The sequence below is a fragment of the Cryptotermes secundus genome, unplaced genomic scaffold (genome assembly GCF_002891405.2).
Source record: "Cryptotermes secundus unplaced genomic scaffold, Csec_1.0 scaffold2142, whole genome shotgun sequence".
NCBI classification, from domain to species: Eukaryota; Metazoa; Arthropoda; class Insecta; order Blattodea; family Kalotermitidae; genus Cryptotermes; species Cryptotermes secundus.
The window spans coordinates 189,997-205,290 of NW_019731253.1; the positions used below are offsets into that span (position 1 = coordinate 189,997).

At 42.3% G+C, this 15,294-nt stretch overlaps 1 long non-coding RNA gene across 1 annotated transcript in view; it reads right to left on the bottom strand.

The window, feature by feature from the left end:
- Positions 1-15,294, bottom strand: part of LOC117282491 — a 221,377-nt gene that overhangs the window by 51,623 nt on the left and 154,460 nt on the right. The gene's annotated exons all lie outside the window — the stretch shown is intronic.

Sequence of the window (15,294 nt, forward strand, 5' to 3'; positions counted from 1 at the left end):
CAGCTCCAGTTAACAACGACCGAACTGCAGTTTTCTATCTCACTAACTCACTAACCAACTCGTCGCTAATTCCAGCTCCTAACTTCTTCTGCATATAACATCTCGGCGCACACCGCACAGAAAAATACCTCTGCTCTGGTTCAGTGCAATTGTTGCCGTGGAATTTTAGCGTGTATGTCTGCGGAGCCGTTACCTAACAACGGTTGTTGTATAGTTGCTCATTTCGCCCTCATTGCCTAGTAATGGATCCGCATATCACGTTGTAATTATTCCTCGACAACGCTGTACACAGAATTTGTTCTTAATTGGGGGGATTGTGGGCTGAAGCATGGCGAAGATAAGAGGCATGTTTAGAAAGACGCTCCTAGGGTGCGTGAATATCATAGTACACTGATACATGTCGAAGAGCAGACCGTGACCTTGAACCGTACCTCGTCATTATCTTCTTTTTCCATGAACGTGTTCTATGGAATAAATAGGAAATGGTGTACGATATTTTCAATAGCCGTTTATTGGTTTTCTGCTTGTTAACATTAGAATCTAGTGAAATTCTACGTCTCGTAACTTGTATCAGGAAAATGACTGGTAATTCGTCTTCATTATTAACATGATTTTCATTGGTAAGGAGATATCGTTGGATTCAAGTGATATTTATCGTTGTAAATTGGTTGCCTTCAATACAATTGTTATTTTATATTTGTGTTCCTCCTGTCCGAGTGTGACTGTTTTTTTTTCCTTTTCTGGTTTTTTAATTAAAATGAGTTTGTCCTTTGTGATCTTTCTGTGTTGTTACTAGTTTCCATTCTATTTTATTTCTCCAGTTTTTCATTTTTTTGCTTATGATTTTGATGTTCTTTTGCAAGTAGATGTCTGTGATAATTTTGTTCCAATATATCAATATTACTTTTGTAGTTTTTCTTCGAGAAGTAATTCCTCGAGCTAGTCTTTATGTTTAGGGGGCAAATTACTTTTCGGGCCCCCGCTCAGCAGTTGGGTGTCATCTTGTGTAAATGGTATGTTTAGGCGGTTAATAACTCAAGGTAGTCTGGGTCGTTGTTTGGAATTTAGTCAGTACATTTTGTTTTTGTTTTTATTCCACTTCTTGTCACAAATTTCGGTTTATGGATTGTTTGATGATAATGATGATGATGTATGTCTCTTGCCAGGCCTCTGTTTTGTATATGTGGGTATCTTAATTCTATTTCTTCAGTTATAGTATCTCTTGGTATAAACTGTTTACGAGTATTCCGTTCTTTCTGGGTAATATTGTTCTTTTGTTTTTAGCTGCTCTGGTTTTTGTTGGTACCCTTGTATGTGTGTATCTTGGTATCACCCAAATCATTATGGTGATGATGGTCCTGTTTAGCCATGTTGAATTCACATTAAAGCATAGACTATATGATCATTATACGAACAATTTGCGAATCTGCAATGAAGACTAGATTGCATATACGCTTGCGCATAGATCATGTGATCAACTTCGAAAAACATCGGTTGGAACATTTGTTATCGTGCCCGGAATTTGAACCGGGCAGGGGCTTTATCTCTTGAACAGTCTGCTTAATGGTATCCTTTGTTTCTTGGACCAAAACGATTAGGTTGGGTTCCTGTTGTCTTGATATTAATTAATTATTAACGTCTTTACCGCAATCCTATAGCGAAATGTTATGTCCTCTGTAGAGGGCAGGTTAGAGCATTGTCCTGCGATGCCTGGGTGGCGAGAACTGTTTGTGTGTTTCCCAATCCTGTTTATTCCTGGCCGCATGATATGAGCACTTTTAACTCTCGCGCTTCGCTTTGATGTCCGTAATTATTTGGACATGAAAACAATTCGGCAGTGCCTGCCACGCTCACTGTGCTAATCAAGCGGAAGTTCCATTCGCTAGCTAGTTTAGTTCGGCTAGCTAATCAGTTGGTAGTGACTCCAAAGGCAAATACGGGACAGAATGAGGTTAGGGTAGGCATGCAGCATGGAAAAATCGATTGTAGGGAATTTAGCGATGTAGAAAGAGAGCAATGATTTTTACAGCACTACAGTGTGCCTCGGTAATGGCAACAAATGTCTGTGTACATAAGGCTACCCTTCTCGGTCTCTTAGTTGGGGGCCTCATTTCATTCTCAGCAATGAAAGTTTCAAGATTTGGCCACCTTTATCCTCAGAATAAATATCTCCCCAAGTATAAGACAATGACGTCGCCCATTTAGCCGCAGTTGTCCTGTATCAATATCACTCTGATATGATCACCTGACTTACATTTTATTGCTTTCGACATTCTCTTCTCGAATCGATTACGCTGGTTCAGTCGGCAGTGTCTGATTTAAATTCTGGAAATACAGTAGAACGCCGAATATTCGAATTAATTTGTGACATAGGTAGTTCGGATAAACAAAAATTCAGATAACTGAATGAAATTCTGTTCCACTGAAGAGCAGTATTATAACACCTTTTGCCTTCTCATCTCCCGTCTAAAAATATAAAAGTCAGAGTACGCAAAATTGTAATTTTGCCCGTGGTTCTGTATGGGTGTAAAACTTGGTCTCTGATATTAAGGGAGGAACACAGTCTAAGGATGTTTGAGAACAGGGTGCTGAGGAGAATATTTAGAAGAAGACATATGAAGCAACTAGAGGTTGGCGAAAACTACATAATGAGGAAGTTCATAACTTGTACTATTTACCAAGTACAACTGGAGTGATAAAGTCAAGGATGGTTCGATGGGTAGTTCATGTAGCACGAATAGGGGAGAAGAGGAATTAATAAAGTATATCTGCAGGAAAACTAGAAGAAATGAAACAACTAGGAAGACCAAGACGTAGGTGGGTGGACCATATGAGAATGGATCTTGGAGAGATAGGATGGGATGGTATGGATTGCATTGATCTGGCACAGGATAGGGACCAGTGGAGGGCTCTTGTGAATATAGTGATGAACTTTCGGGTTCCATAAAATGCTGGGCTATGATTTACTGTTCTATTATAATAAAAGAACAAAGAAACTTTGGAAACTGCTGCAACATTAAGAATTAATTAATTCAGTTATAAATTAATATCCTCAAACACTTCATTTGAAAAAACAAATAAATTATAGCGCTCTCGTTATTCTAGCAACTTAACAAATAACTAGGACGCGCTAAATATTCTAAGTCTTCACCAGTCGTGTCCTGGCAACGGATTTATAACAGTCTCACTGTAACTACAACACACACAAGCGTTCTCTTCACACCTCTTGCTTCTGTTTTCTGTATTTATAGCGAAGTTGCGTAGCAGCGGAAATTGTCTGACTTTTGATTGCGTATTCTTTGTTGCGGGAACAAGTTTGCCGAACCGTTGCCTAGAAATTGATCTTCATGTCACAATATAAATAAATAAATAAACATTATTATATGGAACTCAAGAAGAAACATGCACTGTAACTGATGCAGCAACGTTAAATAAGCTGCTAGCTTACAGCATCACGCATGAAGGCAGCAGTCTTAGAATTTTCACAACGAAATTATTTCTTCAGTTGGGACCATGTATCACAGCAATCCTACTGCTGGAAATGAAATACGGTGCACGAGACGGTTCACGCCACATTACGAGAGAAGAGATTTTTCTTGTCACTTGGCGCTATATTGGAGTCACCTGTCATGCCGCGGATTACAAGAGTTACGCCCGGATCTTCAAAACAACGCAGCAAGACGCAATATCAGGCTAGGAACCCTGCGCCTAAGCCTGTATTGTTCCCACGCCTGAAGCTCAGAGATGCAGAACTGTGTACTCGTTGCCAAAACGGGTGTATAACAGTGAATGATCCCAGAACCAGACCCTTTAAATGCTTCCGTATGAGTACAATGCATCAATATTTATGAAACAAATATTTCCTCGTGAAAGTTTTCTAACATTCTATATATCTTCAGTGTGTAAAGTTTCACAAACGTAATCTCAGAAATTTGCGCCACACGTAATTCCAGACACTAAAGTGTATTGATGCGTATTTTATACATTAATCTCTTACTTAACAAATCTGTTATTCTATTATGGCTCTACAGCCGTTTGTTGCGCTTTGGCAGCTTTGTAACTATCTTATCTACATACAGTCGGTAGGATTTCTTGGATAGGTGATCAGCCTGTCACAAGGACTCTGCCTACACGCAGAACAACACAAATACAGAATAAACACACACAGACATCCATGCCTTGAGAGAGTTCTGAACCCACGAGCTCAGCGTTCGAGCGGTAAGGCAGTTCATGTCTTAGACCGCGCGGTCACCGTGATCGACAACAAATTTAACACATCTAGTTAAAACTGTTAACCAATCTTATATCAAATGAGAACGCAACAGAGGATATTGCTCCATTCACTTGCTATTTTGTTTTGTACATAATTTGTATATAGAAAAGTCTCGTACTGTTAGAAATACATGAATATAATTATCCTAAATCATATTCTACGACGCCACTGGTCCTGCTACTATGATGTTGGTAGGAGTAGCATTACGAGTATTTCTTAGAAAATTTAAAACTATGCAATTAAACGGGCACAGGTGGGAGTTGTCTTCAGCTAACCATAAGTTTACCAACTCTAAACATGATGGACAATGCATATAGGATATTGATGGGAAAGCCAGAAGGAAAGAGACCACAGGGAAGACCAAGGTGTGGGTGGGTGGACAATATTAGAATGGATCTTAGAGAGATAGGATGGGATGGTATGGATTGAATAGATCTGGCTCAGGATAGGGATCAGTGGAGGGCTCTTGTGAACATGGTGATGAACTTTAGGGTTCCATAAAATGCTGGGAAATTCTTGAGTAGCTGTAGAATTGGCGGCTCCTCCAGAAAGGCTCAGCTCCATGAGTGAGTAAGTAAGTAAGTAAGTAAACATGATGGACAAATGCCACGGATTTATTTCAATGTACTCATACTTTTCATAAAATATGAACTTCAAATTAGTTATTCTTATATAATTCGAGAGCAGCGATGTCACCACTGTATACGTGCAATATTATATTCCTCTTGTGACACGCAGACCCGTTGCCAGGCAACGACAGCGAAATAGGCAGACAACAGCCGTTACTAGACAACGGTCCGTAAACAGCAATAGATGAACGGCGTTTATGTGCGAGCTATGCCTAGACGTTATAAGCAAGGCAGTTAAGGAGGAGACAGTTAATCAGTTGAGTTAGTTGGTTGGTGAATGGCTGATTTAGAGAACTGCTGAGGTTCGGTTTTTGTGAGCTGTTGCTGTGAGAAGCTGGTAGCTGAGGCACGGGGATAGTTTGGGAACTCAGAATAAGGGGAACATCCGCCGTTGGAAACCGCTACCAAGCAACGGCTAATGGAGACTTTAATAGACTGTGAACCATAGTGTGTACATGCGTGTGTGGTGCGTATGTTGTGTATGAAATAGTGAATTGTAAAGTGCAGTGATACGTGTATCAAACAGTCCAATAAATCTGATAGTCAGTCCAAAACACGTCTATAGGCACACCCACAATAACGTGACAGTATTAATTATGTACATTTTCAAAATAACGTAGGCTGCGAGCTGCAACTTGTAACGACAGTGGAACAGAATTTTGATAATAATTTAAATCACACCATAAAGTATAAAATGCATTACTCAGGAAGTTTAGAACTTTCTTCCCCAACTTTTTACTTTATGCTCTTCCCTTTCTCATCATGAAAGGTCTGTGATTGAAGGACCCGCAGGGATTTCGTCACGGATTAATGTTTGTATCTGCTGTTGTACAGTTTCCAACTCTCAGATTTTGTGAATAAAGTTAGTAAAGAGCAGTATGGTTTTCCATGGATTAGAAGTTGGGGGGGGGGGTGAATGAGAACATATTTCTGTGCTTATGCTCCTTTCTCCTTGAAATTTAAGTAGTTCTAAGGTGAGAGAAGAGAGGAGCATGAGTGGGAAGCATACTTCTGTGTCAGCTTTCGTAACAGAAACGAACCCCGAAACATGTAACTTAAAGCTCCTCAGCGCATCTTAATTTGTACACGCTTCAGATAAGCACATATCGTGATGATCAAGTCAAGAGGATAAGATGGAGAGGGCTTGTAACACGATTTGGGGAGAAGAGAAATGCATATAAGATATCGATGGGAAAGCCATAAGGAAACCCCTCTAGAAAGACCAAGACGTATGTAGGTGGATAATATTAAAATTGATCTTAGAGAAATAGGATGTGATGTTATGGACTGGATCGAGCTGGCTCAGGATAGGGATAATTTGAAGGCTCTTGTCAATACGGTCATGAACCTTCAGGTTCCATAGAATGATGGGAAATTATTGAGAACCTGCGTAACTGGCGACCCCTCAAGAAGGGTCGAGCTCCATGAAGTCAGTTACCTCTCTAAAGGAAATTTTACTTCAGAATTGGCAGAAACACGAACACTGACGATAAGGCATCACTGTTGCTTCAACACCCAATCTACCACTGCTGGGAAACTGGCTGGAGAAAAGGTGTAAGGCCATGTAACCAACACTTCAGTGCCTCACTTAATTCCTGAAGAACCGAGCTATGCTTGCAGTCCCTTTACCTATTCAAAACAAAATGGCTGGTTTCTCGATTGGAGAATTGAAGGCATGCTAGACCGTACTACATACACTCATAGAAACATAAATATGTGGTTAGGTCTGTCTTCTAGGAAATAACACCATGTAGTCCGCTAAAAGTTAACCGACGTTTCAGAGGAATATTTCGCCTATATCTTCAAGGTAGAATAATAGACCAAGTAAGAAATCAGCGTGAAAGCAGGTGGTTGGTCTTGTTAGATCTTTATGAATTATGAGGAAGATTCGAATTTATTCAGCATTATGTAAGCATAATTCCGAATTACTGAAGCCTAAGGTAGCTGATGCCGGTCATGGTAGCCGAGCGGTCTAAGACGTGTACTCTCTTCGCTCGCTCGGAAACCGGGATCGTGGGTTCGGATCTGTTTCCTGTGAGGTACGAACTGAATTCTTATATACTGCCTGTCACAGTAGCCGAGCGTTCTAAGGCATGCACTGTCTTCGCTCGCTCGGAAACCGGGATCGTTTGGTCGAATCCCACACAAGGCATGGATGTTTTGTGTGTGTGTTTATTCTATGTTTGTGCTGTCTTGTGTTTAGGTAAAGGCCTTGCGACCAGCTGATCACCCATCTAAGGAATCCCACCGTCTGTAAAATGATCATTAAACTGAGAAATCAGCCCTGTGCTCCAAAGCGGGAGCGACAGGAGAGGGAATAAAAGAGATTGCTGATATGAAATTGCGGTTGCTGCACAGAGGTGATGTTTCTGTGGGCTGGAAAACAGGCCTATGCACACAGCTGAATCGCGGACCACAAAACAAGGCCTTACACTCATCACGAAGATAGGATCACCAAGGAGAATCGAGTACTCAAAATTACTCTATTCGTAGGTATTTAGACCGCTTAGTTTCGTACACGGTTCCTCTGAAACGTTGATACCTGTGTTCAGTACTACAGAGCCTTACATCATAGAAGACAAGAACATGAGAACCTCAAAGCTCACAGACTCAAATACTGCTACTAGACACGTCTCATAGCAATCCCCCCCCCCACATTTAATTTCATTATCTGACACTGTATGGCACGTATTTCCTCCTTCTGTCGGAAACTTACGCCACAATTTTCAGTTCAAAGCACAAACAGTACTACAGAGCTCGAGCGAGTTCAGATGCAACGGTAAGTTTGAATTGAACAACTGCATAAGTCAACTCGTTCTGGCGGCATGTAGACTCACTGATAAACAAGTGTCCACTGTTGCTACCTTCAGTGTTCACGCTCACCAAGTCTCTAGACTCCCACTCACAGAGAAATCCGTTTCTCTTCCTTTCTTCACTGAATCACACTTTCATTTCTCGTCTTTATGACATTGTGCCCTTCTTTCATTCACTCCTTTCAGACATTCTGTACTCCTGTTCTACTCGTTGTACAGCTAATCTTAAACTCAATAAACGGAATAAATCGGTTTTCTAAGTGTACTCCTGGGACACGCTGTAGCGTTGCTGGTTGAGGCACTGCGCTACAAACCGGAAAGTTGCAGGTTCGATTCCCGATGAGGACATGTCAGCCTTTCAGCCTCACTGTGGCCGTAGGGTCGACCCAGCCTTGACAAAAATGGGTACCAGGAATCTTCCTGTGGGTTAAGGGCGGCAGGCGCATAAGGATGATAAACTGAGAGCCATATGTGAGCCACATTACTTTAAAAAATGTGGGAGCCTCGACGTCTCACAACCATATGGGCCTCCATGTCCTGTTACAGGGATATCTTTTAGACGTGCTGCTAGGAAACTGGCAGACGCTGTGGTTCTGACCTTTGTTAATTGGAAAACTGATGTTCGTATTACTGTTTTTTTATTGAACGAATATTAATTGCGTTTTCGTTATAATTTGTTCAGCGCACTTTACAGCGATACAGAACACGATCTGAAGTTCTTTTAAAGTTACAATGCTCTTACTGCCTTAACAGTATGCAATTATAAAGCTGAACTGCATCCGGGAGAACTGAAGTAAATCTACAGAGCATTTTGTTTTTTCTGTAAGTAATTACTAGGCACTGTCGTTTAGTACTATGCGGATCCTCGGAGGAAGGAAGTGCTGGCGACTCCATCTCTTAATGAGAATTACTGGCTGTTAGTTTAATTGCAGTCTCAATTCAGTTTGCAGAAATCGGAACCTGGCTGCGGCAGGGCGGCGCTGCCATGGAGGGCACTCGGGCTGGTCAGAGCCGCGTTACAAACGAAAACTTTGTTTTTGATATTGCTCAGATAAGTCGGCACGTCTTAAAAATTGAGACAAGCCGTGAGATATATTTCATCAAGTCTGATTCTGAAAGTAAGCGAGTTAAAATATGGCCTCAGGAGAAGCCGGAATGGAAAGTGAGGTAAGATAAACACTGTCACGTGCAGGGGTGCGTCACTAGGCTTTTACCCCTACTCAAATTTGGCTAATGCTGGCATGTACCCATAGAACCAAGAATAGCTGAATCTGCCATCCAAAAGTTCGGTCACCCATTTTGGGACTGCCACCACAGGTAGGCATGCGCTCAAGTCGTGCGTTAAAGTGACTAAGGGACGGGTTTAGAGCCCTTTATAGGAACATAGTGGTCGATAATGCAAATATTCATTCTTTCATGCATCAAATTTTCTTTCGGCGTGCGACGTACAGGGCGATTCTAAATAATTTGGAATCACCTTGTTTGTACATGTAAGAGCATCTTTTCTACGATGTAAAATTTATATATTTCAAAGCTGTTGAAATTGAGAGAAGTAAATGTCCTCTGTATTAATACATTATCAAACACAACAATAAGCTACATTTGGAAGAGTGGATTAATCTTCGATTTTTGATTTAAGGTAAGGTTAACCCTGTAAGAGGCCTTGAGGGACTATAGGGTTCTGAGACGCCGAAGCTCCCACATTTTCTAGACAATCGGCTCATAGATCGCGGTGAGATTATTAGCCTTGCGCGCCGGCCACCTTTTACCCTCAAGAATATGCCAGGAACTCATTTCTGTTAGAGGCTGAATCGACCACAGGACCATAGTGCGGCTGGAAGGATTAGGTAAATTGAAATAATCCATCTCATCGGGAATCGAACCCGCAAACTTCTGGCTTGTTGTGTAGTGCTTCAACCAACTACGCTACCGCGTGCCCCAATTTGTTCATTTACTTGACAAATAAAACGTTATTCAGTAACTAATACATTTATGTAATCAATAATTCGAACATTCATTTAATCAGTCATATTTGTTCACGTTGTCACGTGTATTAGTGACTTGTAGATGGGGTCTGGCTTGGTGAATCGATTTGACACTCACAAGTCGTAAATACATGTAATTATAACACTCTGAAGTTTACTGTAAATATAACACACATAATTAATTCTTCAACGTCTTCTTACTAGTCGTTGCTTGGTAACACTTCAACTGTTGGGTCCTAAATCCTCAGTCTTCTGGAACTCTCTCTATCGAACTCTGAAGGCTGTCTGATTCTCAGACTGAGCTAACGTCATGCAGACCGAATATAGATCACCGCCTCCACGAATGTTTTTTACCAGATACACTTCTAATGCCGTGGCTCGGGAACTGTTTACTTAACCGTTGCCTAGCAATGGACGTCTCTGCTGTCTTCACTATTACTGCTTTCAGGCATCATGTCACGTTATACTTATTCGTTTTATTCGTTCATCTGGCCATTCATTCTTTCTAACGTTGATTCACTCAAAGAACAAGGTTTTCCTTCATTTATGCAGTCAGCCACCCTGTCTTGCTCACTTTCCATAGCCTGTACGTACCTGTACATGCGCTTTGTAAGTCCAGCCGAGTGAACCAATGTACCATTCACACAAAGTGGTCAGTACTTGAGAAGCTCCGATCCGACTTAGCTAATGGAGCAGCTGAAGTGGTTTGCTAATTAACGCTATTCACCATCACCATTATCAGGAGCATCCCAGAATGGTCCTCTTAGCTTTGCGGAATTACTTCCCAAGGCCGACTGATTGGAGGAGTTAGCTTCTACAGCGGGGCCCACGAACAGAGAGATACAGCGTGCCCCTTCATTTAACGATCGTGTGAGCATTTGAAAATAAGGTAAAGCTGTCTCTGTAACAGACCATGGATGCCCATAGGTTTGTAAGACGTCGAGGCTCCCACATTTTCTAGACAGTCGGCTCACAGTTGGCGGTGAGGCAAGCCTTAGGCGCCAACCGCAATTTTATCCCCAGGAAGATTCCTGTTACTCTTTTCTGTCAGAGCCTGAGTCGACCCCAGGACTATAGTGCAGCTGGAAGGATTAACTCAATTGAAAAATCCAGTGACCTCATCCGGAACCGAACCCGCTAACTTCCGGCTTGAAGCGTAGTGCCTCAACCAACTACGCTACCGCGTGCCCCTGTGAAAATGTGGCACAGTTCAAATATATGGGAACGCCAGTAACAGCTAAAAATTTGATTCAGGAGGAAATTGAAGTATTTATTACTTGAGTTTCGCAGCGTATAGACGCGTTCGAGTGTTCCGACAGTCAAAAGCGCCGAGAAGATAAGTGGGGGGGGGGGNGAGTGATAAGTGATAAGAACCAGTGTGTTCCTGGTAGGCAACGGATCAGTTCCTAAATTTAAATCTGCCAACAAAAACGAGTCAGCCTGTAATGACAAGCAACAATTATTGTGGTCCGTAAAAAAAAAAAAAAAGAAAGGATTTTGGGAGCGAATGGACCTCTCCACCACGTCCCATAAATGCTCGATTGAGTTTATGTCGGGCGAACGTGGTGGCCACACCATTCGTCGGAACTCTCCAGAATGCTCCTCGAACCAATTCTGGACAACTCCGGCTCGATGACACGGTGCATTGTGCTGCTGGAATATCCCATCGTTGTGGGGGTACACGAAGTCCATGAAGGGCTGCAAATGGTCACCAAGCAGTGTAACGTGGCGGTCACCGGTCAATGACGTGTTTAGGTGGACGAGCGGACCCAACTGATGCCACGTGAAGACACCCCACACCAGTATAGAACCACCACCAGCCTGCACGGTGCCTTGTTGACAACTGGGGTCCATGGCCTCATGGGGTCTGCGCCACACCCGAACCCTACCATCCGCCCGAAACAACTGGTACCGTGACTCATCGGACCACGCCACATGTTGCCAGTCCTCCAGGGTTCAATTAGCGACGTCACAAGCCCAGGTGAGGCGCTGTGTTAACAGAGGCACTCTGGTCGGTCTTCTGCTCCCATATCCCATGGAAGCCAAAGAACGCTGCACTGACCTGCTGGATATGGGTCTGGTGCCTCCTGCATTGAATGTGGATGTGATTTCAGCCAGTGTTGCTTGTCTGTTACCACGGACAATTCTAGCTAGACGCCGCTTGTCACGATCATTAAGCACCCGTGGTCGGCAACTGCGCTGTCCACGGTGGGTGGAAATGCCTTCCACAAGGTATTTCAGGTACACATGTGACACCGTGGACCGAGGAATGTTGAATGACCGCATAACTTCGGAAATGGAATGTCCCATCCGCCTGGCACCCACTATCATGCCCCGTTCAAACTCCGATAATTCACGTCGGCTTGGCATGAGCAGACTGGCCGGTGTTCAACGTGACTCACGAGAGAACACCTCACAACTGATACTGCTCTGGGCATTCACAAGCCGTCAAGGGACGGTGGCGCCACTTAAAAATAAATTTACATACTGATATCCCATGACTTTTGGCACGTGAGTGTATATAAAGGAGGAAATTAAGAGGAGATTGAATTCGGGTAACGCTTGCTACCATTCAGGTTAGAACTCACTGTCTTCTCGTCTGCTGTCTAGAGGCGTAAAAATTAGAATACCCTCTTCTATTTATGTTGCTCTCACTTAGAGCATAGGGCGTCCGTGAAACGCCTAGATTCACTTCAGTTTCTGAATCATAAGACAGTCGGTAGTACTCCTACAACGGAGGACCAGCCCGTCGCAAGGCCACTACCTACACAACCACACAAATCCATGCCTTGAGTGGGACTGGAACCCGCAATCCCAGTGTTAGATCGTGCAAAGACATTTCATGCCTTAGACCTCGCGGCCATTGTGATCGGTAAATTAGAATACAGAGAACTATAATTTTGCCTGTGGTCCTGTATAGGTGAGAAACTTGGTCTCTGCCATTAAGGGAGTAACATAGAGTGAGGTTATTTAAGAACAGGGTGCTGAGGAGAATTTTTGGGCCGAAGAGATGTGAAATGACAAGAGGCTGGGGAAAACTGCATTATGAGGAGCTTCATAACCTGTACTCTTCGTCAAGTATAATGAGAATAGTCAAGGAGAATGAGATGGGCAAGGCATATAGCACGAATGGGGAGAAGAGGAATGCGTATAGGATATTGGTAGGAAAGCCAGAAGGAAAGAAACTACTAGGAAGATCAAGACTTAGGTGAGTGGATAATATTAAAGTGGGTCTTAGAGATATAAAATGGGGTTGTATGGACTGGGTTGATGTAGCTCAGGATACGGATCAGTAGCGGGCTCTTGTGAACATGATAATAAACCTTCGGGTTCCATAAAATTCTGCGAGGTCCTTGAGTAGCTGTACTACTAGTGGCTCCTACGAGAAGGACTCAGCTCCTTGAGGCTAAGTAGTTTGTTGTCAGCCAATTTTTATGTTTGGGTGCGACGCTTGAGACTTCTAGACATTTGGGAAAAGAGAAAATGGACGTTGAATATTGATAAGCATGGCAAAAATGAAAATGTATACTCCAGTATTGACTGCACAGGTTACGAACGCATTCTTGAAATTTTAGTATTAAGCCCTGTCCACATTACTCGTGCTCGTGCGTCAGAAGCTTACTGATGCCGGAAAATCAGGATCTGGAGCTCATATCTGTTGTGAAGAAATGCGAAGACTTTGTATGCAAACCAGTTTGGGCATCCACTTCGTCAGCTCCAGATCCTGATTTTCCGGCAGCAGTAAGCTTCTGACGCACGAGCACGAGTAATGTGGACGGGCCTTTGTAAATTTGTATCCATGTAGGGACTACATATACGGGTATCACTTCACACACTACACCGCTATCACGGGAAGGAACATTATACTGCACAGAGACAGTGGAAAATTTTCTATTTTTTTCCTCAAAGAAAAAACGTCTCGAAAAATGCCTTGGGTATTTGTTAATTATACTTCTGTCGTTTATTCACTTTATTACGATGAGCCGGTTTCGTAGAAAGAGTTCAACAGAGAGTTGGATAGCTCAGTCAGTATAGTGACTAGGCTAAGGGCTATGGGAGAGGAGCAAACTACAGCCCCCATACCGGCTCTGTGGCCAATATCGGGTCCTGTCATATTCGAACCGCGGACTGTGTCCCTGCTGGTACTGAAGCCATGTTGTGGACTAACATCGGTTGTGTTGAGAACAAGATTGCGTGGGGCTATATCACCACTTTCCCATGTACATTTAATGGAGTGTGCTTAATTGAGCATAAGGATGCCTCGTAATTGCACAGTGTTTAATTAAACAGAGAGGCAGCCTTAGTTTTACTTTTGTTTTATAGTTTATATACGGCGTGGAAAGTAGCCGCTGCAATGCATTGCTGTGGACGAAAATAAAAATTTGGGCCCCATTCTTTATAAAGTGACTCGTATAGAATTACAGCGATATCAGTCAAAGTCTTCGGGATGAAGCGGGGGGGTGGATAAGACAAATGTGACGTCATGTTCTTTTAAAATTATTTTACCACAAAAAGGAGACATGTCTAATCACCAAAATGAGTAGGCAAACAGGGGCATGGAGATAAATATGAATACATTATCACGTATGCGAAGTTCCGTGACTAAGAGAAACGGGTTCTGGATTGAATTATTTGATTTATTGGCACTTCTTTGCCGTTATAATCAACTATAACAGCTCGCAATCAGTGACTGTCCAAGGTAGGCCATACACCAGCTTGAGTCAAGACATGTAACAGTATAATGAACCAACCACCAACCAAGACCTTTGAACTAATAAGGACTGAACATAAGTACTTAGTACTTATGACTGATCCTGATGAATAATGACCACAATTTTTCCCAAACGTTGTGGCCTTCAGCCATCTATTATTGTCATGTTTGCTGACATCATTCATAGAGATTATTGTACTTGAAGATAATGAAGTTGACCTGATGTGCGAAACATCATCGTTTTATGGCTTCCAGCTTGAAATTTTCAATCTGCTAGGCTTCCCATTAAAATCAATATGAATTATATATGAATATTATTGATATGAACGTAATATATTTACCTTTAATCTGCTTTTGATAGAACAAGTCATAAGCTAGCAGACGTTTATTATTTGAGCAAATCAAGAAATGTTTTCAAAACTTTATTTTGAAAGGCTAGAAATGGATACAAACAGAATTTCACTTTCTGTTAGGAACGTTAGGAAAGAAGAGAACTCACACTTATATCAGAAATAAGCATGTCCAATTTATAAATTAAAATTCAGCAAAGCACAACGACGTTGCTGCCTCTAAAAGAAACGTTCCTGTTTTGTTCTGTCTCCTGCTTCGTATTCTGAAGGTCACGATTTCGATACTTTCTCCAGGATCGGCTGATGTTACATTCTTCTTCGTAGCCTCCAGGAAATATTGGCTGCTTATCCTACCACAGGGCACTACTCGTCCCTTGCCTTAATTCGGAATCAGAACACCATTCGACGCTCTGTGACAAACGCAGTTGATAAAACGCCAGTAAATAATAAACCTAGAATGGATTCATTAATTACCGTTGCAATAAACCACTCACTCGCATTTCTATCCTACCTTCCTACCTACCTACCCACCC